Raw genomic sequence first — 22,892 nt, 5'->3', positions numbered from 1 at the left:
TGGCTCCCAGGGAGACCCTGTACCCACGGCATCCACGCAGTTGTTCAAGACTGTGGCTCCCAGGGAGACCCTGTACCCACGGCATCCACGCAGTTGTTCAAGACAGCGGCTCCCAAGGAGACCCTGTACCCACGGCATCCACACAAGACAGCGGCTCCCAAGGAGACGGCAAAGAGAAGTCCCACTGTGTCTGATCCTCTGTATTACCAGCTATCGCTGCATAGCAAATGACTACAAACCTGGCAGCTTGCAACAGCGTATAGTTACTGGCTCAGCCTGGTTCCTGGATTCTCTGCTTCAGCATCTGGCCAAGCTGTAGTCAGGGTGTGGACCGGCCCACAGCCTCTTCAGAGGCCCAAGGAGGGGGGAAGATCCACCCCCAAGTTCCTACAGGTCGTTGGCAGAATTAGTTCAGCACTTATGGCAAGGCTGAAGTGTGGGTCTCTTGCTAGCACTGCTCTCTGCACTGGACGTGGCCTACAGAGCTTTGTCCGTGGGCCTCCCCACTCTGGCCAGCTTCGTGGCAGTTTGTTCGAGGCCAGGGAGGGAGAGGAGCTCACTGTGTCTGCTAACAAGATAGGGTCTCGTGTCTACAATAGCCCAACCATGGAGAGACATCCCGTCATCTCCACCACGTTCTACTGGCTACAAACAAGTCACAGGTCCTGCCCACACTCAAGAAGAAGAGATCTCACAAGGCTGTGAACCCTAGGCCACGGTGAGTTCCATGGGGGTCACCTTGAGTCTCTGCCACCCTCCCCCCAGCCTTCTGTGTGGAGGGCTGGCCGACGTGAGAACCAACACGGAATGCCTGCCCGCTCCCTGCGGAAGTGCCTCCCCGTCCTGGGCTGGTTCTGCTCTCCCTGCGTGTCCTGGACAGTGGCTACATCTCGAGCGCTCTGTGACTTTATTGTGCGCGGCGAGCTCCGAGACATTGTTGGGATTCGTGGAATTCCTCCGTGTGAGCCTTATCCGGTTCAGGCTCCAGGGCGCTTGCTTTCACGGTACTTTTAGGTTTGGGGCCGGCGTTGTGTGCCTGGTTTAGGCCCCATCCCAGCGACTTCGCTTGCAGCTTTCAGCTAATGCCTGTGGGAAGGTAGTGGAAAATGATCCAAGTCCTTGGGCCTTTGCTCCCCGTGTGGGAGATATGGACGGAGTTCCAGGCTCCTGGCTGAGCCCTGGCCGTTGAGGGAGTGAACCCGCAGATGGAAACCATCACCCACTGCCCCCCCCCCACCGCTGTCTATCTTTCACTTTTTCAAATAAATGAATCTTAAAAAAAAACAAACAAACAAACAAAAAAACAAAACCACTTAGGTTTGCTGAATGAGCTTCCCCCTGGGCAAAGCTGTTACCCTGGCGGCGTCAGTGTGTGGCCTGGTGTCTACACCTCCCACTTGTGGGATCACCCCGTGAGTGGGGCACTCTTTACAGCAGGGGCCTCTGTCCCCAAGGGCTCTGGCTCCCTGGCCCTCAGTGGACCTTGCGTGTCCCCCATTTCGTTGTGCCAGAGCAGGGTGATGCATGGTCACAGCGTGGGGTCCCGCGGGTCACCTCCCCTGCTTCCTGCCGCCCTGAGCGCTGAGCAGTCGCCCCTTTCCCCTTTGAAGAGACTGGGGGTTTCTGTTCTTATCTCTGCCGAAACCAGGAGGGCTGGGGAGGAGGAGGAACAGATGGGAGGGTGGGAGAGAAACCAAAACACACTCACTTCTGTTACAGCTTGAAGGGATAAACAAACACCCCGTCAAATAGAAGCATCTGGAAGGTGGAAGGTTAATGGTCATTTTTCAGTTGGGAGGATAATAAACAGAGAGGACAGACATGTCTTAGAACCACTGTGCTGGTTTTCAGCCCTGTTAGTCCACCTTCCCTCCCCCTAACTTTTCTCCTAAGTGGTTCCTTTGGCTACAAAGCAATCACTGTATTTCAGAGGAGTTCTAGATTTCCAGGGAGACTGGGCAGATGGCACAACAGGGCTGCACTTGCCCAGTGCACTCATCAATGCTTCCGAGGGCCCACTTTTGAGAATTATTTGACATTCCCGGGTTTTCCTGTAATGATGAACTCCAGCTCTCTTCTGCAAATCTCCCCATGCCCTGCTAGCAGGTGTCGGGTTGGGCGGCCTCTTGCTGTGGACACCACACCGATGGTTGATGTTGCCACAGGAGCGCACTCCTGCCTGCTGTGGGAGCGGCCATGTGGAGCCTCTGCGGCTCTCAGCGCCGTCCAGGCTGTTCTGGGAGCCAGGTGGGAACAGCGGCTGAGTTTCCTGCAGAGCTTCCCGGGGTGCACGCACCAGAAAGTCCTCGGCTGCAGTCCCAAGACCACCTGGGCAGAGACAATGGGCCGCGCTGGCCTCTGGGAAGAGAATGGAGGCGTTTCCTTTATCCTAAGAAGGCAAAAGGGACTCTCAGCTCTCCAGGACGGAACGGACCTCAGTGCCTTTTACAAAACTTCTCATCCCACTTGCATCCCTCCACTGCATCAAAATAACCACATCAGGGGACCTGGAGCCCAGACATGACTCACACGTGTAGGACAGCCAGCCTTGACAGCAGAACACAAGCAATGCAGCACCACAGACCTCCCCACACAGGTGCTGGGAGAACCACACAGCTGCACGCAAGCAAACTTGGGTTCTTGGATGTGTATCTTGAACCACATACCCAAATTAACTCACATCAGACCACGAACCTAACTGTAAAGTTTAAAATGATAAAACTCCCAGAAGGAAGTCTAAGAGAAAATCTTCATTATCTTGGATTAGGCAAGGACGTCTCCTATGTACCCTCAAAAGCACCGTCTATAAAATAACAAATTGATGAATTGCATTTCATAAAAATTAACAATTCGTCTCTCAAAAGGTTCTGTGAAGAAAAGGAAAAGATGTGCTATAAATAGGTGGACATCTCACAAGGGATGACTTGGACAGGGACTTGAACCCAGGATCTATAAAGAACTCTCAAAATGCATGCAATAGAGAAACAGCCCAACTTTCAAGGGGGCCAGTGGGGGTGGGGTTTGCCCTGGGGGTTGAGACAGCCTGGTCCCGTGCTGGGGTGCCTGGGTCTGATGTCCAGCTCCAGCTCGGGACCCCAGTGTTGTGCCAGTGCAGACCCTGGGCGGAAGCAGAGACGCTTCAAGAAGTCGGCCTCCTGCCACACATGTGGGAGACCTGAACTGAGCTCTCAGCTCCTGGCTGTGGCCTGGCTCCGCCCTGGCCATCGTGGGCATTTGGGACAGTGAACCAATGGACGTGAGCTCTCTCTATTGTCCTTTCTCTCCGTCTGTCTCTGTTTCTCCCTTCCAAATAAATCACTTTTTACAAAATGGAATTGCATCGGATGGCAAATAAGCCCATGAAAAGATGCTTACCATTGCTCATCACTGGGGAAACGCTGCATGGAAACCTGAAGCCACTACACACCTTGAGTCTGCCAAAATTAGAAGTACTGCCAACAGTGTAGAAGGACTGGCGCTGTCCGACACAGCTGGGGGCAACTTACACCGCTACGGGCATTTCTGCCCGTGGTTTAGCAGCGTTCAGGGAATCAGAGGTGCACTTCCTGTGTGCCCGCTCCGCCCCTCCCAGGAGTTTACCAAGAGCAAAGAAGACACAGGTCCAAAGACAGGCGAACGGATGAACCAATGATGGAATTCCAGTATCATGCAAGGTTGCGCGGCCATCCTGATGCGTGGGTCACGTGCATGGATGAATCTCAAAACAATTACCCTGAAAGAATCCAGACAAAAGGGAGTACGCACTACAGATTCCACTGATGTTAAACACTAGAGAATGCAAACTCGTCTGTACTGACAGGCAAAGCCCGGTTGCGTGGTGCGGCGCTGGGAGGGTGCGTGGATTACAGAGGAGGGGTCTCAGGCAGCTGCCTGGGGCTGGGCACGACCCCCTCTTGGTTGTGCTGCGTTTCCTGGTGGAGACAGACATCAGGACACATCAAGTTGTCCGCCTTAAATGGACAGTTTATTGCATGTTAATGATACCTCAATAAAGCCTTTTGATTTTAAAAAATTCCATCACTGGACCTCTGCCAAGAGCTTTTCAGCAAAGCTCCCTTTATCAAAATCAGAGATAAGGTAGTGCCAAAAGCTGCAAAGAGAGGGAGTCGTATTGGCGCTGGTGAGGGTGTGAGGACAGAGGACAGCCAGGCTGGCACGTCCGGAGCCTGAACCCCACCTTTGACCCAAGCGTGCTCACCCTGGAGAAGGCAGCCTTGGCACTCGGGTCTTCAACAGCGAAGGCCTGGCGAGCAGTGGCTGCGGATGGGCTCTGGTGTTTGCTGTGCTGGGGTGGGGGGAGGGGGCGCCGCACTGTTAACCCTTCCTGGCCCGGGGAGGATTCGGGTGTCTGAGCAGAACCGCACCTCCCTCCCTTGCCTTCTTCCTCTTCTTTGTTCTCGTGGGAATGAGTCAGAAATGGAATTGTTTTCTGCTTTTCAGGTGCTGAATTTAATTTTTTTTTTTTTTTGACAGGCAGAGTGGACAGTGAGAGAGAGACAGAGAGAAAGGTCTTCCTTTGCCGTTGGTTCACCCTCCAATGGCCGCCACGGCTGGCCTACTGCAGCCGGCGCATTGCGTTGATCTGATGGCGGGAGCCAGGTACGTCTCCTGGTCTCCCATGGGGTGCAGGGCCCAGCACTTGGGCCATCCTCCACTGCACTCCCGGGCTGTCAGCCCATCGGGAAGCAGAAACTGCACCGCATCATCGATGCTATTCCCCCGTGTCACTTCTAACCTGGGAGGGTTTATTGGGCCCATGGGGGCTGGAAGTCCCTCCGTGTACCCACTCAGTGGGGTGTTGTCCTTGTGGGGGCTGCTGAGATACCAGCACACCCCCCCCCCGACTAACGCACAGAGGTGGCTCCCACGCGGGAGACCTGGGTGGGGGGCTGGGCTTCAGACTTCCGCCTAGCCAAGCCCCAGATGCTGCAGGCACCTGGGGAGTGAACCAGGGGACGGGAGATCTCGACCTGCCTCTCTCTCTATCTGGCTGCCTCTCTCTATGTGTCTCAAAAGACTATGTGTTTCAAAAGATAAAGAAAACCTCTGAACGCTAAGTGCTGACTCCCTGGCCGTCTGTGTTCAGCTCTGTCCTCCCTTCCGTGAGCCACAGATGCAAGTATCTGCCTTGGTGACCAGACGAGGGAGCCCACCGGCACGGAGAAGGACCGGGGTGGGGGTGGGGCGCTGGGTCATCGTTTCTAAAGCTCCCTTGCACTTGGTTCTCTGTGGTCTGGGAGAGGCATCGGGCTGAGAAGTCACCAGTAGAGGACAGCCTCCCTCTGTGGCCCCCACCGAGGGCTGCACTCTGCTTCCGGGCTGGAGGCTGGGCCTGCCGGTGCGGAAGGCGCTGTGCAGAGTGGGCCAGTCTAGCAGCTCTGTGTTCATTTTCTTTTGCGGACGGAAGGAGCTTCCCGGGGAGGCTTGCGCTGTCCTGAAAGAGAATTAAAACGGAACAAGTTCTGTTGAAGATGAGGACATTCTGCCACCTTGTGGGGTGTTCCCCAATTTCTAGGTTTTTAACTTCGTTTTTAAATTTTAATTTATTTGAAAGCCAGAGAGACAGGGCAAGACAGAGAGAGATATAGAGATAGAGTGAGCTACAGAGAGACGGACAGAGACATCTTCCATCTGCTGGTTCACTCCCCGAATGCCCACAATAGGCAGGGAGCCAGGGATGGGGCTGGCCGAGGCTAGGAGCCTGGAACTCCGTCTGGCTCTCCCACATGAGTGACGGGGGCCCAAGGGCTTGAGCCACCATCTGCTGCCTCCCAGGGTGCGCCTTGGTGGGAAGCTGGATCAGAAGCAAAATTTGGACTTGGACTCGGGGCTTCCGTGTGGGAGGGAGCACCCCAGGCGGCTTCTCCCCCCGGGCCCACTTGCCCACCCCTAGGGACAGTGCCTGAGACCTGGACTGCTAGACACTCCTCCCCGGGTGTGGGAGATGCTGCCCCCACCCCCAGCCTTGCCGGGCTGCTGCCCTCAGAGCTGGGCAGGGATACCCAGCCGCACCTGCTGGCCTGCCTGGGGCAAGTGTCCCCCTCTCTGCTCCTGACCCTCCTGCTGGGGGGGGCCTCCTTCCCTTGCCAGCTGCTCCCAGAGCTCAACGGAGGCTCAAGGGAGGCGTGGCAGCAGCCTGGGCCAATAGGATCATTCCTTCTTAGGAGCTAGGGGCCCTCACCCCGCACACCCAGCAGCGCACTGCCGGGGCCCACTGCTCCCACCCTTTCCAAGTGTGGCCCACGGCACTGGTAGGAAACCAGCCTGGCTGCGTCTGGTGCAGCTGAAGCCTCCACCTGTGGTTTGCTGGCGAGCAGGGCCTGGCTGTGCTCCCTTTAGGGCCTGTCCCCGGGGAATTGTGGTGCAGTGGGTGAGACCTCAGCTCGCTTCAGAGCATCCGGCTACTCTACTTTCGGTTCAGCTTCCTGTTACTGCAACCAGGCAATAGCAGGAGATGGCCCAAGCACTTGGGCCCCTGCACTCACATGGGAGACCCAGATGGACTTCCTAGTTCCTGGCTTCAGCCTGGCCCAATCCCTGGCTCTTGTGGTCCTCTGGAGGAGTGAATCAGCAATGCAAGATGTGCGTGTGCGTGTGCGTGTATGTGTGTGTGTCTTTCCATTCTTGTCACTCTGCCTTTCAAATAAATAAATCTTAAAAAAAAAAAAAAAGTCTGCCCACATGGCTGCCTGCAGGAGCGTCTCTGCTTTCTCCAACAAGAAGAAGAACATGAAAGTGCGCCTGGTTCGGTGCCAGCGGGGCCTGGTGGGGTGCAACTGAGCCCCTTTAGATGGGACCCTGCATGTCTGCAGACCTTAGTGGGGGCTCTTCCCACTCTGCAGGTGCAGCACCACCCTTCCGGGAGTGAGTGGGACGGATCGGCCTTGAGTTTTCCGTCACGGATAACTCTGGGGTTTCACCAAGAACCTTCCCTCCTCGTCACACCCCCCCCACCGGTGATAGAGTTTCTAGCCCCAATTTTTAGATAGTTCAAGTCATCCCTGTGTTAGTTGGGCTAAGAGAGTCTCAAAATGAAATTTTTTTTTTAAAAAAGATGTATTTATTTGGAAGAGTTACAGAGAGGGGAGGGAAGAGAAAGACAGATCTTCATTCACTGGTTCACTCCCCTGATGGCCACAATGGCCAGGGCTGGGCCAGGCTGAAGCCAGGAGCCAGCAGCTTCATCCAGGTCTCCCGCATGGGTGCAGGGACCCAAGCACTTAGGCCGTCCTCTGCTGCTTTCCCAGGCCATCAGCAGGCAGCTGGGTCAGAAGCGGAGCAGCCAGGACGTGAATCGGTGCCCATATGGGATACTGGTGTCACAGGCAATGGCTTTGCCCGTTCCGCCTCAACACCGGTCCTGTGAAGGCTGGAGACGAGCAGAGGTGGAAGACGTCAGCATTCCTCAGATGCAGGGGAGCCCGCAGCGCCTTTTGCTCTTTGCACCTCGGGTTCATTGCTCCCGGCCCCTCTCACAGCCTCGCCGAGCCTCTTGGGCTTCGCCTGCCTTTCTGCGGCATTTACAACGGGGAAAGGCGGGCACTGGGGAGTAGGAAGGGGGACTGGATCAGGGAATCTTGCCAGAAGAAAGTTCCCTGAACTTTCCCTTCGTAAACCAACAGGCCACAGCAGATCGCCCTTCGACCTTGACCGGCCAGCGCCAGCTACCGTGCACCCACCCAGAGTTTTTACTCTGCCCCTCATCAACCCTCTCCCCTCCACGTTTAGGAAAAGCAGAAAATCATTACTCCCCGGAAAGGGGCTTTCTCATTCCTGGGCTTATCCAACTCCTCAACTGAATTCCTCTTATCAGGCAGAGCCTTGCGGTAGACACTGGCTTATCAGCTAGTGCACGGGACTCAAAAGAAACAAAGGCCCGGGCGTGTGAGCTGGTGTGAAGTGAAAAGAGAAGAAAGAGCGCCGAGACAGCCCGGTGCAGCCAGCACGGGGGCTGAGACGGGGCTGAGACGAGGCTGAGACGGGGATCCGTGGCAGCTGCCCCACCACACCCGGGAGGGAGCCACTTTGCTCTGCTGGTGTGGGAGAGCGACCCCGCGGGAGAGGCTGTGTACAGGAGGCAGGGGGAGTGCAGGAGAAGCTGTGTGCACAGAGGCTGGGGCTGGGGGGAGATCAGCAGCTTTGCTTTTCACGCCAACATGTGGGACAGAGCCAGTGCCTGCCTTGGGGGTGGACTAATTGACAAGTGCAATGGGGAACTCTTACAACAGCTGGGTGAGAGATTGCCATAAGGCATGCATTCTGCCATCCAGAACTCAGGTGTGCAGCAAAGCGCCCTCTCTAAACCGCACTCCGTTCACTGTCAGTGTCTCGCGTCCTCTGCTGGAGGAGAATTCATCCGGCCAGGATCTGGTGGCCTCCAGCTTATAAGAGTGGCTTTGGGGGAACCACTGGGTGAAGCCAGGGTTCTCTCCACCTTGCTCCTTTCTCCCTTTGTCCCGGGTGGTGGCCGGTGAGGCTGTGAGGCAGGGTGCTTTGTGGTCCTTGGTCATCTTCCTGTTACTGGCCTCCCTGACGGGCACCCACTATTTGGATCAACTTTGTGGATCTTCCTCGTCAGGAGAGTTCTCTCGGGGCCCCTGGACCGCTGGCTGCTTTTTAACCATTTCCTTGCCACGCTGTCCTGCACTGCTTCTTTCCAGCCCATCCCCTAACCACTCCCTGGGGTACCCTCTGCAGCTCACATGTTCTCTTTGGGGTTTGTGGTCTCCAGAGCAACACCCCCAGAGCCAGGTGCTCTTCAGGGTCCTTGGCTTGCCTATCAGGTGTCTACACTGTCCTGACCTGGGATGCAGCCCCCGGGAGGTAGGTCGTGGGCCCCTTCCTGGGATCCCCCTGCGTCAATACCCTGCACGACCTCATTTTCTCCTTTCGCACCTGCAGGCTGTTTCCCACTGGGAAGGCAGAGCTACCCCTTTCCTGGGGGGATGCGTTACAGGATCTGAGTATCCCACACTTTTGACCAAAGCAGGCAGGGGTCAAGCACTGGTTCCCTCGAAGCCTGCCTTGGTGAAAGAGAGGCTGTCCTTTCTCTCCTGCTTGCCTTCACCACCCCCCCAAGCACCTTTGACCTTTGTCCTGGGAGGGAGGGGGATTTAGGAGGACCTTGGGCCTTGGAACAACAGATGGCGCTGATCTGGTAACAGCCAGAGAGCAGTTGTGCTGCGACCAGTGGGCTTATCCTGGGGAATCAACGCAGCGGGCATGTGCACAGCGTACGGGGAGGGGATAGCATACAGGGAAAGTTGGGAGAGTATGGCCGGCGCCGCGGCTCACTAGGCTAATCCTCCGCCTAGCGGCGCCGGCACACCGGGTTCTAGTCCCGGTTGGGGCGGCGGATTCTGTCCCGGTTGCCCCTCTTCCAGGCCAGCTCTCTGCTGTGGCCAGGGAGTGCAGTGGAGGATGGCCCAAGTGCTTGGGCCCTGCACCCCATGGGAGACCAGGAAAAGCACCTGGCTCCTGGCTCCTGGCTTCAGATCAGCGCAGTGCGCCGGCCACGGCAGCCATTGGAGGGTGAACCAACGGCAAAAGGAAGACCTTTCTCTCTGTCTCTCTCACTGTCCACTCTGCCTGTCAAAAAAAAAAAAAAAAAAGTTGGGAGAGTAAACCCAGGAGGGTTCTGTAAGTTACTTTTAAGCCAGAATCCTTGGCTCCCAGGACGGTGCCAGACCAGCTTGACCAGACAGTTGTGGGAAAGCGATTCCTGCAGAAATTTTTTGTGGGGGCCGGCATTGCGGTGCAGTGGGTTCAGCATCCCGTACGGGTGCCAGTTAGAGTCTCCGCTGCTCTGCTTCTGATCCAGCTCCCTGTTAATGTGTTTGGGAAGGCAGCAGAGGACGGCCCAAGTGCTTGGGCCCCTGCCACCCACGTGGGATCCCGATGGAGTTCCAGGCTCCTGGCTTCAGCCTGGCCCAGCTCTAGGCATTGTGGCCTTGTGGGAAGAGAACAGCGGACGGAAGAGCTCATCTATTCTTGAACATTCTCTTTCCGGGCACAGGGACTGAGCTGAGTGACCGTGCGGGCAGAGTCTTTCGTGGGTAGTTCCTGTTAGCGTGCACATGCGTGAGGGTCCCTCCTTCACAACGTCCTGGCCTCATTTTATTGTTAGAGCTTGACACAGGTGATTGTGTTGCAATTTTTTGACGACTGTTACAGCTGGGCTGTCCTGAGACACGGATCTGGGCCAACCCGCAGCAGCCAGATGCAAGAGGCAGTGCTGCCACTAGGGGGAGCCGGAGACCAGCGTCTGCAGACGGGTCTCCCTCCCCCCCCATTTTCTGACCCCGCTCTGTGCTTTCCTAATCCTGCTCTCTCAGAGCTGACCCGCCCGTGCAGCTCCCAGCTCTCCTCAAGTGCAGGATTTTATCTGCGCTCTGGGAGCTGCAGACCTGAGTCTGTGAGAGTGGCCCTGAGCCCCGGCTCCCAGACCCAGCAGCCGAGTGTTTGCACAGCCTCTGGTTGAAGTAATGACTCACCCCTGCCCTCCTTGCAGCAGGGAGGCCCTGGGCTCCAAGCGTAGGACTTCCGGGTGGGGGCTGGGGTGGCAGAGCTAATAGGGAATTCAGGATGCTTTGAAATCGGATCCTAAAGCCATCAGGTGGTCTAACACTCCCCCCGTGGCTGCCTGTGGTCCTAGGTGCGGGAGGAGACCAGGAGACCTGGAGGAAGCAGAGCTGCTGGAGCCCACAGCTCGGCCGCTCTCTTCTGCGTAGACTGAATTGCCATGTGTGCGTCGGCAGCAGGCTCCTCATCTCAGTGTTTCTAGGCCCCCCCCAGGGGGGGACCAGCTCTGCAAATCTGGGCGGTTTAGGAAGTCAGCTCAGCCCCCTCCTTCGACCTTTCAGGGTCATCTGCCAGTGCCAGGTAAACCTTGCTTACTGGCGACAGACAGACAAAGCCAGGGGATTTCTTCTGCAAACGAGCCCAGGATCCGCTTTGTCTCCTGAGGAGTCAGGTCCGGGGGGGGGGGGGGCCCTCCAGGAAGGGTCTCCTCTGCAAGCCATCAGACAGTTATGGAAGCTGTCCAGTCCGAGGGGAAGGTGCTTTATTCCAAAAAGTGTCTCATTTCTCCCTTGAGCCTGCAGCTGCAAGACTCAGTGCTGGGAAAACCTGAGCCTGACCCGCCCCGGCGGCCTGTACCTCTGTCTTCCTCAGCCACCCGAGAGGAAAGATTTTGCCGGAGGGAGGCCGAGGTGGACGGGCGGCATGGCCCCACTGCTCAGGTGCCCCTGGCCAGGATGCCCTGTCCCTCAGGTAGCAAGTCTACCGGCTGTTCGTGAACATTCGCCCCGTCCGCCCACAGTCCGTGGGACAGAGAGCGTGAAGCAATCATGCAAACGTAATTAAATCCCCGCCCCAGCCCTTTCCAACTTCTGAAAACCACTACCCCTAGAGCACACTCTTGGGAAACAGGAAGTCGCCGCGAGCCCTGCTCGGTGAAGACACCGCGGCTGTTTCGCCAGCTCCAGGAGGGAGGCTGCTTCACAGCAAAGCACGGCTTTCAAGGCGGAAAAGCAGGCGCAGGGCTGGGGCAGCGAGAAGCAGCTGGCTCTCAGGGGCTGCGCTGGGAAGAGGAGCCGGCTGCTTCCTCGCAGAGGCAGAGGCGTGTTTCCTGCTTGCTTTAGCAAGTGGATTTTAAACAGACCCATTAGAACATAGTTACAAAGTCCAGCGGCTTCCTTCGCACCGCTCTCTCTGCTCACTCTCTCTCTCTCTCTCAAGGTTTATTTATTTATTTGAAAGGCAGAGTGACAGAGAGAGAGGGAGAGAGAGAGAGAGAGAGTGAGCCAGCGCTTCCATCTGCTCGTTCACTCCCCAAACGGCCTCGATGGCCAGGGCTGCGCCAGGCTCAAGTCAGGAGCCAGGAGCTTCATCCGGGTCTCCCACGCGGGTGGCAGGAGCTCAGGTACTTGGGTCAGGTTCTGTTGCTTTCCCAGGTGCATTAGCAGGGAGCGTGATCAGCAGTAGAGCGGCCAGGACTTGAGCGGGCACCATGTGGGAAGCCGGAGTTGCAGGCTGTGGCATAGTTGGCTGTGCCACAACATGCGGACCACACTTCGAGAAAATGGGTCCTGCGTCCCTGCTGGAAATCCTTGATGACTGGATTCCACACACGGGGGACACTCAGTGGGCGTGGCTTGGTTTAAAGTCTGCAGCCCTGAGAACGGGTTGCAACACAATGCATACACATGAGGATTCCTTTTTAAAAAAATACAAGGGTATTTCATAACGTTTGTGCCTAGGCAGAATTAAATGTAAGCTTATTATAGTGCAAGGCATCTTGAAATGTATAGCTTCCTCACAACATGCATTTTCCGTGAACTTTTCAAAGACCCCTACGCACCCCCCAGAACAGGCTCCGGGTGACAGAGCTGCAAGGTTGACTGCTATTACTTGCAGGAATCCTTGGCCTACTCTTGACTACGTGTCCCACCCACGGTCTGGGCCCTGATATTTATCCAGTACTCACTGCCACTCGTGCACACGTATTGAGCACCTCCTCTGGACAGAGCATATGCACACTTCCTGTGTGTGTTCAGCCGGGCACTTTCCATCCCTGGTTATTATGCACACTTCACAGAACAGGAAATCGAGATGTACAGAGGTTAAGAGCTGGTGTTTAGCCACGGCCCGCATTGGAGTGTCTGCGTTCTGGGTTCAATGTCTGCCTCTGGTTCCTGTCTCCAGCTGCCTATTAAGCAGACCCTGGGAGGCAGACGGGATGGCTCAAGTGAATGAGTTCTGCCACCCATGTAGAAGACCCGACTTGGCTCCCAGTTTTGGTTCAGTGCCTGCCAATGCAGGCATTTGGGGAGTGAGCCGGCATATGGAAGCATTCTCTCTCTCCCTCCCTCCCTCCCTCTCTCCCTTCCTCTCCCTCCCTCTCTCCCTCCCCCCCTTCTCTGTGTGTGTGTGTATGTTTGGTTTTCTTTCTCTTTTTCTCTCTCTCTGCATCTCAAACAAATGATTTTTAAAAGGAAGCTTGGCCCAGCTAGTGTAGGAGTGCAGGGACTTCCTGGATGCTTTCCTGAAAGCCCAGGTGTGTAACCCCAAAGTCCTAGCGCACCCCACAAGCACAGCTGTGCATGCAAGGGCCCTGGGAGAGAGGCTCCCCCGGCAATCTCTGTTACCATGGGTGATCAGCAGCCAGGTGATGTGTGTTATCTGCCCGGCCTTGTACTAGGTCTTGTGGTGCACACACAAAATAACACAGCGTAAGAACAAAAAACACCAAATGCAGTCCTTGCTTACCACACTAAAGGCACAAAAATGGAAAACGGCCAAAACATAGAAGCTGAGACGCTGTGGCTGTCTTCCTAGAGTCAGAGGTGTGCAGACCAGGGAGGGCCCGGCAGCCAGCAGGCGGTGGGTGAGGAGCGCTCTGGCTGGGATCGAAGGGAAGTGACATCAGGATGGAACTGGATTCAGAAGCTGGGATTCGGCCAGGGCCCGGTTGGGTGAGGGCACAGAGGTGTGCGCTGGGTCCTGGTCACTTCCCAAGGTCGCCTGTGTCACAGGCTCGGTGCATGTTGTCCCCTGCCTGTGCATGGTCCGGGGCACCTCCCTGAGTCCTGCACGGCTCCTGTGACATCATGCATCCAGCCTCAGACCCAGGTCTGCAGCAGCAGCGCTGTGTAGACGTGGGCAGCTAGCAGCCGCTGGCTTGTAGTCTCCGATGCAAGTCCTGCCCTCCGAGTCTCCCAGACCTGGCTGGGATCCAGCTTGGTCAACTCCTTGTCCCATGTCCCTAGGCAAGTTGTTGTAACCTCTCATGAACCACGACTGGCAACTTCGTGCAGTGGCATGACAGATTAACACGCTGGGGGCTATTGTGAAATTCCCTGGTCAGCCACCCTGTCCAACACCCAGGGCACCCTGGGGCCTTGAGCAATCCGAGCTGCTACTTACTATCCATCTCCAGACACCACCCATACAGGGTAGTTGCAAACAATGCAAGACTTCCAATGTTACATTGGATGAATTTCTTTGTTTCAAATTTTAAATCATCAAGGAACTGGGTCACCATGGAAAGTTAAAAAAGATAGAAAACAAATCTGGCTGGCCCTGCTAAGCTTCCCTGGCGTTGGGGGAGGGGGCAGAAAGAGAGGAAGAGAATGAGACTGTGTAACGAGTTTATAAGGCACTGGGCACCCTGAATTTTAATAAGAAACCACAGAATCCTCTTCACACCTGTCGAATACTTACTAGGACTAGCGACCCCCACTGCATGTGTTCAACTTTCCCCATTGCTGTTTTCCAGAAAAGAGAGAAGGTGGGGGACAGGAGGGAAGGAAGAAAGGGGGGGAGAGGATGGGAGGAGGGAGAGAGGGAGGAGGATGGAAGAGAAGAGAGAGAAAGAGGAGAGAGAGTGGGAGGAGGAGGAGAAGCTGCAGAGGGTGACCCTTCACCCCCTCCCGCGGTGGCTGCAGGGACACTGCCACTTCAGGGCTCTGACACCCTCTCTCCACTGAGGTTTGTATTTATTTATTTTGTAATGTGGGTTGGGAGTCTCAGGTTAAGAGAAGAAACAGTCTCTCATTAAAAAAAAAAAAATCATTACTCTTCTCTCTGTCTCTCCTTCTCTTTGTCTGTAACTCTACCTCCCAAATAAATAAAAAATATTTAATTAAAAATATCATTAAAGGAAGACGGAGGGTTTTCCTTCTCAGCAGACCGCGTGGCCACGTCCTGCGTGCACACTGGTGTGGGTGAGACCCGGGGCCGACTCAGCGGAGCAGCCTGGGTGACTGCCTCGGTATTACCGGATCCTGCTGAGAGTGTAATTCACCTGCCACATCACACACTCGGGTTTCCCAGGCAGCTCTCAGAAACTGCCCCTTGAGTGAGATTTTCACCTTGGGTGCCCTTGGCTAAAGTAGCCGTTGATCCACCAGCTTAGGGTTAATAAAGAGAAGTTGGAAATTTTGTGAAGTTCACACAGAGAAACTCCGTGGGAGGACTCTGCTCTGCCACCCTCACGGTCAGACTTTCCCAGGGCGAGGAGGAGGCCGCTGGTGCTCAGCCAGCCTGGCAGGGTCCTCGTCCATGCCCCGGGCAGACGGAGCCCAGCTCCCTGCAGCAGTGTTTCCCAGAAGGCGCCAGTGGTCCTCTCCTGGTGCCTCACCAGTGCAGAACGGCGCAGGCACACCTGCTTCTAAGCGACTCTGAGAGACGTGGGCAGGACGGCTGTGGCTGGCGTAGGCTCATCAGCCTGGGTGTAACGGCCATCAGGCAGCTGACCGCAGCACCCCCTATGGATGTCCATGTCTGGGGCCTTATTGCAGGGGCTGGCAAACCACCGCCCTCTGACCAAATCTGGCCGTTGCCTGTTTTTGTGAGTAAAGTTTACTTCTCAGTGTGCTCAGGTACTGCTTATGGCTGCTTTTCTGCCCCGAAAGCAGAATTGTGGGACAGAGAGCACAGGGTCCTGGAAGTCTAAAGTAGTTACAGAAAGTCTGGGGGCCTTGGCCTGGATTAAACCAATCTGCCCAAAGGCTGGGAGCAGGCAAGAGGCAGAGACTGGATTCTAACTCGGACGCCGGAAGCTCTCCGAGCCGTCCGCTCTGCCTCAGTTTCTCGGGACAGGCTTGCGCTTTGCGTGACGTGCGCCGACGCTGCCTTCAGTCATGGGGAGCGACTGATCGAGGCTGGCGAGGTGGGTGGTGGAAGGATTCAGCAGAGCTGCATCCCTGGAGCACGCGCTTCTGGGTGCTGCAGGAGCGCCTGGGCTGCGTGTGTGCACGTGCCCTGTGGCAAGCACTCCACACAGTTTGTATACAGCAATGCTGAAACAGGGCTGCTGGAAGAAATATGGCTACGGTGGCAATCCTGCACGCGAACCAAGTAGAGGAATAGAGAAGGGCCGTGAGAAAGTGGGAGGGGTATTTCAGAGTCTACCAGGCAAAGTCCGACACCATTGAAAGAAGACACACGAGTGGGTATCCCATTTAGCCAGTTAAGATGCTGGCTGGCATTGTGGCAAAGAGAGTTAAGCCGCCTGCTGCAATGCTGGCATCCCATATGGGCGAGTCCCAGTTGCTCCACTTCCTATCCAGCTCTCCGGTGCTGGTCTGGGAAAGCAGTGGAAGATGGCCCAAGTCTTTGGGCTCCTGTGCCCATGTGGGAGACCCGGATGGAGTTCCAGGCTCCTGCCATTTGGGGAGTGAAGCAGTGGGTGGAAAATTCTCTCCCTCTCTGTCCCTCCTCCCCTCTCTGTCACTCCGCCTTTCAAACAAATAAAAATGCGGCATCCCATATTGGGCCTGGGTTCGATGCCTGCTCCACTCCTGACTCCAGCTTCCTGCTAACGCGGATCCTGGAAGGCAGCAGGGATGGCCGGAGTGACTGGGCTTCGGACTTCAGTGCCTTTTTGGGTAATAATGCCCCCTAGCATCCCCCCATCTACCCCACCACGTCCTTTCCTCACGGTGGTCAGGGTCATTTTCTTAAAGTGATAGTCACTCGGCTGCCCAGCCGAGAGGGCTCCCAAGTTTCACTTCCCTTCCGTGGAGCACGAGGTTCCCTACGCCAGCCGCGCTTTCTGCACCAGCACGCTCTTCCCCATTGCGTCACCCTCACTTGATTTTAGGCCACACAGAATGGAGGATGACTCCTAAAATATGTCCCAGGCCCGACGCAAGGCATGCACCCCGCTTTGTTCTAACCAAATTCCCTTTCCCCCTGAAGGCCCCTCCCTTTGAGAATAAGCTGCTCAGATTCCTGCTGGCTGAGCTGGACGTGGGAGGATTTTCTCTCGCTCAGTCCTCTGTGGGTAATTACCCACTTAACACCACGCGTTGTAAGTCGGTTGCTCTTGTCCCTCTTAAACCTGCGATTCCCCGCCAAGCAGGGGCTGAGCCTCTTGTCTTTGCATTCCTGGTTGCCAGCACAGGATCAGTGGGAAAACAGTTCAGCGAGTGTTTGTTGGATGCCCTTTGCTGTCTTTGATCGTGAGTTTTGCAGAGTGGGCACTCATCTATTTTTTGGAAAGGCAAAGCAGCAAAGAGAGAGGAGGAGGAAGGACAGACACAAAGAGATCTTCCATCCACTGGTTCATGCCCCAGCTGTTCACAACGCCAGGACTGGGCCATGCTGAAGCTGGGAGCCAGACGCTGTACTGCAGTCTCCCACACGGGTAGCAGGGTTTTGGCTACTTGGATCATCATCCGCTGCCTTCCCAGGTGCATTAGCAGGAAGTTGCGTTGGAAACGGAGCAACTAGGACTTGAACCTGCACAGATATGGGATGCCGGCCAGGCCGGCGGCCACTGCGCCCCAGTGCCGGCCACCCTGTCTGTCTTGCATCTCCTCACATATGCGAGGCTGTCTTGCCCTGCACTGGAGAACGTCAGCCATGTTTCCAATTAACCTGAGGACTTTTCTGGTAAGCCACCAACCTAAAAGCATTGCTGGTGCCGCTCCCACCGCAGGGCCACTGGCTCTTCCCATGGCCTCCCACTGGGAGGAACTCATGGAAGCTTGCTCTCCCCCTTGGCTCCTGCGAACGCCCTTGGGTTCTTGCTCTGAGCCTCTGTGCATTTTCTGCCTCACTTTCTCTTCCCCATAAATATCGTGCTCCCCAAGTGTTGCAAATTCTATTTCCCCAAGACAGCCTTGATGCTTATCCCATTTCACGGCCTTCTTGCCATGGGAGTGGCACTCCCCCATTGACAGCCAGGGTCTGGGTTCCCTTTCTCAAATCTGGGCAAGAGCTGGCGACTGCACTGGTCAAAGTGGAAGGCAAAAACCAGTGGCCCTCGACCTCTGGGATGCAGCTTCCGCCTCTTACTCTCCTCTCTTTCAGCTTCACCTGGGGCCCAGCGCCATGCTTGAAGGAGCCCAGGCTGCACGTGCAGGTGCACTGAGGTGTTGCAGGGAGGGTCTCTGCTGACAGCCTGTGCCACCATCAGAGCAGGAGCAAGAGAGCCTCCAGGGGCCAGTGATGCGGCGTCGTGGGTTAAGCTGCCGGCTGCAATGCTGGCATCCTGTACCAGTGCTGGTCTGAGTACCGGCTGCTCCACTTCCAATGCAGCTCCCTGCTCATGCACCTGGGAAGGCAGCAAAAGATGGCTCAAGTGCATGGGCCCCGCACCCACACGAGAGACCTGGAGGAAGTTCCAGGTTCCTCGTTCCGGCCTGTCCGGCCTGTCCAGATCAGGCCATTCTGGTCATTTGGGGAGTGAACCAGAGAATGGAAGACCTCTCCCTCTCCCTCTCCCTCTCCCTCTCCCTCTCCCTCTCCCTCTCCCTCTCCCTCTCCCTCTCCCTCTCCCTCTCCCTCTCCCTCTCCCTCTCCCCTCCCCAACTTTGCCTTTCAAATAAATAAATATTTGAAAAAAAAAAAAAACCAAAGAATTAAAGAGGCTGCAGATGATTCTGCAGCCTTTGAGTCTTCCAGCGGGGGAAGTTGGGGAGCAGAGCCGGCCATGCCCACTGGGCTGCTCTGACGCTCCGAGCTGCAGAAGCCCAAGGAGGGTCACTGTAACCACTGGACGTGGGGGTCGTACCTCAGTCAGGTGCCTGCCGGTCACTGCTTCACCCGGAGCCTCTTTCTCTTCCGCCCTCTGCCGGGCGACTGCGCTCGTCTTGCTCCGTCCAGCCACTCCTCTTGTCCGCCCTTTTACTGTCTGGTCTTTGCAGGTGCCTTCCCGTCTTGCCCATGGCTGGTTTATGTTTCCAGTAGCCTACTGGACACCACCCCCAGACACGCCTCCCTATTGCATAGGAAGACACCTAGCACCCTCCTCTCCAAATTCCTTTCTTTTCCTCCTCTCCCTCTTTTTTTTACCGGCAAAACTGATTTTCCAGTCTAGAGATGCTGGTCATCCTTGATGCCATCTCTTTAGCCCATCCCAGCCAATCTTCTGTCAAGTGTTGCATTGGGCCAGGAGGTATGCTTTTGACTATAATACAAAACCCAGCAAAATGTGTAGAGAGCAGTGTGTGTCCAATCTGGAGATGGAAATAGGGGGGCATTGACTTATTCATGAAACTAGTGAATAAAAATGGTATAAATTTACCCACTATGCCAGCCCTGTGGCAAAGTGGGTAAAGCTGCCGCCTACAGTGCCGGCATCCCATATGGGCATTAGTTCAAGTCCTAGCTGCTCCACTTCTGACCCAGATCTCTGCTGTGGCCTGGGAAAGCAGTAGAAGATGGCCCAGGTCCTTGGGCCCCTGTACCCATGTGGGAGACCCAGAGGAAGCTCCTGGCTCCTGGCTCCAGATGGGCTCAGGAGTTGTAGCCATTTGGGGTGTGAACCAGCAGATAGAAGACTTCTCTCTCTCTCTTTCTCTGCCTCTCTGTCACTGTGCCTTTCAAATAAAAATAAATCTTCTAAAAGTGGTATAAATTTGTCATATATAACATTTTGAAATAGGTTTGCATTGTGGAATGGTTAATTGAATGAATTGACATATGCGTTATCTCACATACCAAGGAAATTTTATTTTTATGTATTTGAAAGGAACAGTGACAGAGAGAAAGGAGAGAGAGAGAGAGAGAGAGAGAGAGAGAGAGAGAGATCTTCCATCTGCTGGCTCACTTCCCAGATGGTTGAAATGGCCAGGGGTGGGCCAGGAGCCAGGAACTCCTGCTGTCCCTTCTAGGTAACAGGGACCCGAGTACCCGGTCATCTATTGCCTTCCCGGCTGCATTAGCAGGAAGCTGGACTGGAAGCAGACCGGCCAGCACTTGAACTGGTGCTCTGATATGGGATGACGGTGTTGCAAGTGTCCCAGCATGCTGGCCCCAGAAGGGAGTTTTTATACAAAAAATTGGGACTTAGTATAAGCGTGTGACTATAGAACGTAAGGAAACTATACGGTGCCCTCAGGCTAAGGAGAGGACCCAAGGAAGGTGCAGTTTGGAATGGGTTCAGCTGTCACTGGAGAAGCTCTGGTTGGATCCATCAGCGAGTAGAGATACTCTGGTTTGACCGGGCTGGAGCTGGCCTGCAGATGCACTGGGGCAGCCCCAGCAGGCAGGCCGGGGAGCAGGTACTGAGCACCTGAGCGGTTGCTCTGCAGTATCCTGTATGGAGGAAGCGTCGTGGCATGCACACCTTAAAGGAGAACCACTTGAAGGAATGCCTTTGTTTATCCAAGGCATACCCCGAAGGATGTGTTCCGCATGAGGGGCAGTACACTAAGAGCTGACACGTGGCTCCATGATGGTGTTTGCCTGTCACAAAGACAAAGATCAGACATGGGGCTTGGGTGAAGCCTGGCGTGGCATAGAGGTCTCTGATGTTTTCTGTCTTGCTCCAGCTGCACTGGCCGTGCATTCCCTCAGAGTTTAAGGGGCTACAGCAGTTGCAAGTGCCTTATACAGACATTGCTGTGTGCAACAAAAAAACCAGAGAGAGAGAGAGAGAGAGAGAGAGAGGACCTCCTCCTATATGCCTCTTTCTGTTGGAGGGAAAAACATCTTGCAGATGTTCCTAGAGATAGCTCACCACATTCCGTTCTCAGGACTGGGTCATGTACCCCTGCTCTGGCTGCCAGAGAGGCTGGGAAGAAGCAAGGATCACACCAGCAATGACGGGCAGGGTGCCTGCCCCAGTGTGCTCTCCGGCTGGGGCGCGTAGCTCTGGCCGTCACAGGGCCTGGGTTCTGCTCCCAGCCAGCTGGGGGCCAGTGGGCACTGGATGTCCTGGGAGGAGGACAGAGGCTTTCTGCTGTGTTTGGTCCCCGCATGCCTGACACGGGGAAGCAGCTTCGAGGTGGATTTCCCCGCACGTCCTGGCGACCGTCTCTTCCTCGTGCTGCCGTCTCACACTGAGGAGGAGGAGGCGGTTTGTGAGTTAGAAGCCCGGGCTTGGTCCACGTCCAAGCTCAGCTCTGTCGCTAACTGCACGGCCTTGGGCAAGGTATTTGTTTAATGTCTGAATTTCTCACCTTTTATAGGAGGATAATAAAATTATCGTCTTATAGGATTGCTATGAAGAGGAAGTGGCCTAATAAATGGCTCCTAGCACAGAACGAACCTTGCAGGTGCATTACGTTGTGAGCTGCTACGGCCCCCATTTCATGTCCAGCTCCATTGAGGCTTCCGAGATGGCCACTTACGGCGCTCTGGGGCTGAGCACAAGGAAACTTTTCCAAACGTGCGTGCACGCCGACCGTCTCCTGAACTGAGCTCCTGGAAGGAAGGATGACACTGTCTAGGCTCAGCGTTAAGCAGACGTGTTGGTCACGAGTGTTCTTCTCTCTGCTCCCCAGTGACTGTCACTCAGGCGGCAGGCCTAGCCCAGGCAGCGCAGCTTCTGTGTTTCTTACCCACGACGCTGTACGCGCTGCTCCCTGCACCAGCAGCTTCCATGATGCCATCTCTTTCACAACTTCTCACTTTGAAAAGCTTCAGACCTACAGAAAAGTTGAAAAAAAAAAAAGTATAAGAGCACCGATATACTCTTCATCTACAACTGTTCATATTGATTGCAACTGTTAATATTTCAAACCTCCGTTATCTACTGAGGCATCAACCGATGGATCCATTTTCCCTGAGTCAGCTGCAAGTTGCCGACATCCTGACACCTCTCCTCTGGCGTGTGTCCCCTGAGACCAAGGACGTTCTCCCACCTAATCACACTGTCATTTTCTGGCCCACGAAATCGAACATGGGTCCAGCGTTATCTACTACGTGACGCTTTTGGCAGTGTGTTTTATGTGTCATCTCAGGAATTAAGGAACGCCCCAGAGGAATGAGAACGCGTGTTGAGACTCTGCCGGTAGGATCATGCTCTTCCCTGGCTGTTCCAAAAAGTTTCAGGAATTTTTTGAAAAGCGCCTGCCTGGGTTTCCAAGAGGGATCTGCATACCGTCAGTTTGATGGCTCGTGGTTTGTGTTCCAAAGGGGTCAGCCGCTGCTGGCTTAGCTGCTTCTGCTATTGCTCCAGACACCAAGCGCCTGGGTTCCGAGCCTTGCATCTGCCCTGATGGTCGTGTGTATGCTTGTGTTCCAAGGCGCCCCTAAGAAGCCACCACAGGGTGGCGTGAAACGGTCTACATGTACTGTCTCATCGTTCTGGAAGCCAGACGTCCAAAGTCAAGATGTCCAGTGGCCATGCTCCCTCTGAAGGCGCTAGGCTGAGAACCTGTTGCACACCTTCCTTGCAGGTCCTGGTGTTTCTGACAACCCGTGCCATCCCAGGCTTGCAGATGGACCACTCCGCCAATCTCACAGGGCTGGTTCTCCCTGTGGGCGTTGGCGTCTCTCCCCCACTTCCTGTAAGTACGCCACTCCTGTTGGGTCAGGAGCCCGCTCTATTCCAGGATGATCTCATCCTAATCCTATTTCCAAATCAGTCACATTCTGACATACGGGGCTTTAGGACTTCAACAAATCTTTGGAGGGGACACGGCTCAATCCATAACAGGGATCTTGGGCTAATATTTCTGGGTCTTTGTGTCCTCAAAGGGTTGCTGCAGAAGTTAAATGAAATACAGAGGAACTATGCCCTGCACCATTTTACCGTAGCGTTTCTAATAAACAATTTATATTAATTTTTTCCAGTCATCTCCAGATGTTTCTGGACCTTCCTTTTTTGGAATCCAGGCTCCAGCTAAGGATCATGCATTGCATTTTGTTGTCACGCCTCTGAGTCTCCTCTAATTTATGACAGTGGGCCTCAGACTTCGACGTGTCCAAGCGGTTCCTGCAGCGCACCCGAAGACGGTTTCCTGGGGCCTGGCTGCAGAGATTCTGGTTCACTAGGTCGGACTGGGGCCGCTGAACTGGCATTTCTCACGGAGGCCCAATCCGCCGGACTAGGAATCACATCTGAGACCAGCTGGTTGGCAAGCTTTTCTGTAGCGGCCCAGAAGGTAAAATTCTTTAGGCTTTCTGGACTT

This window comes from Oryctolagus cuniculus, chromosome 5, assembly GCF_051225735.1.
Source record: "Oryctolagus cuniculus isolate XC-2025 breed Fujian yellow rabbit chromosome 5, ASM5122573v1, whole genome shotgun sequence".
Taxonomy (NCBI): Eukaryota; Metazoa; Chordata; class Mammalia; order Lagomorpha; family Leporidae; genus Oryctolagus; species Oryctolagus cuniculus.
Note: the sequence above shows the minus strand (reverse complement) of the source record.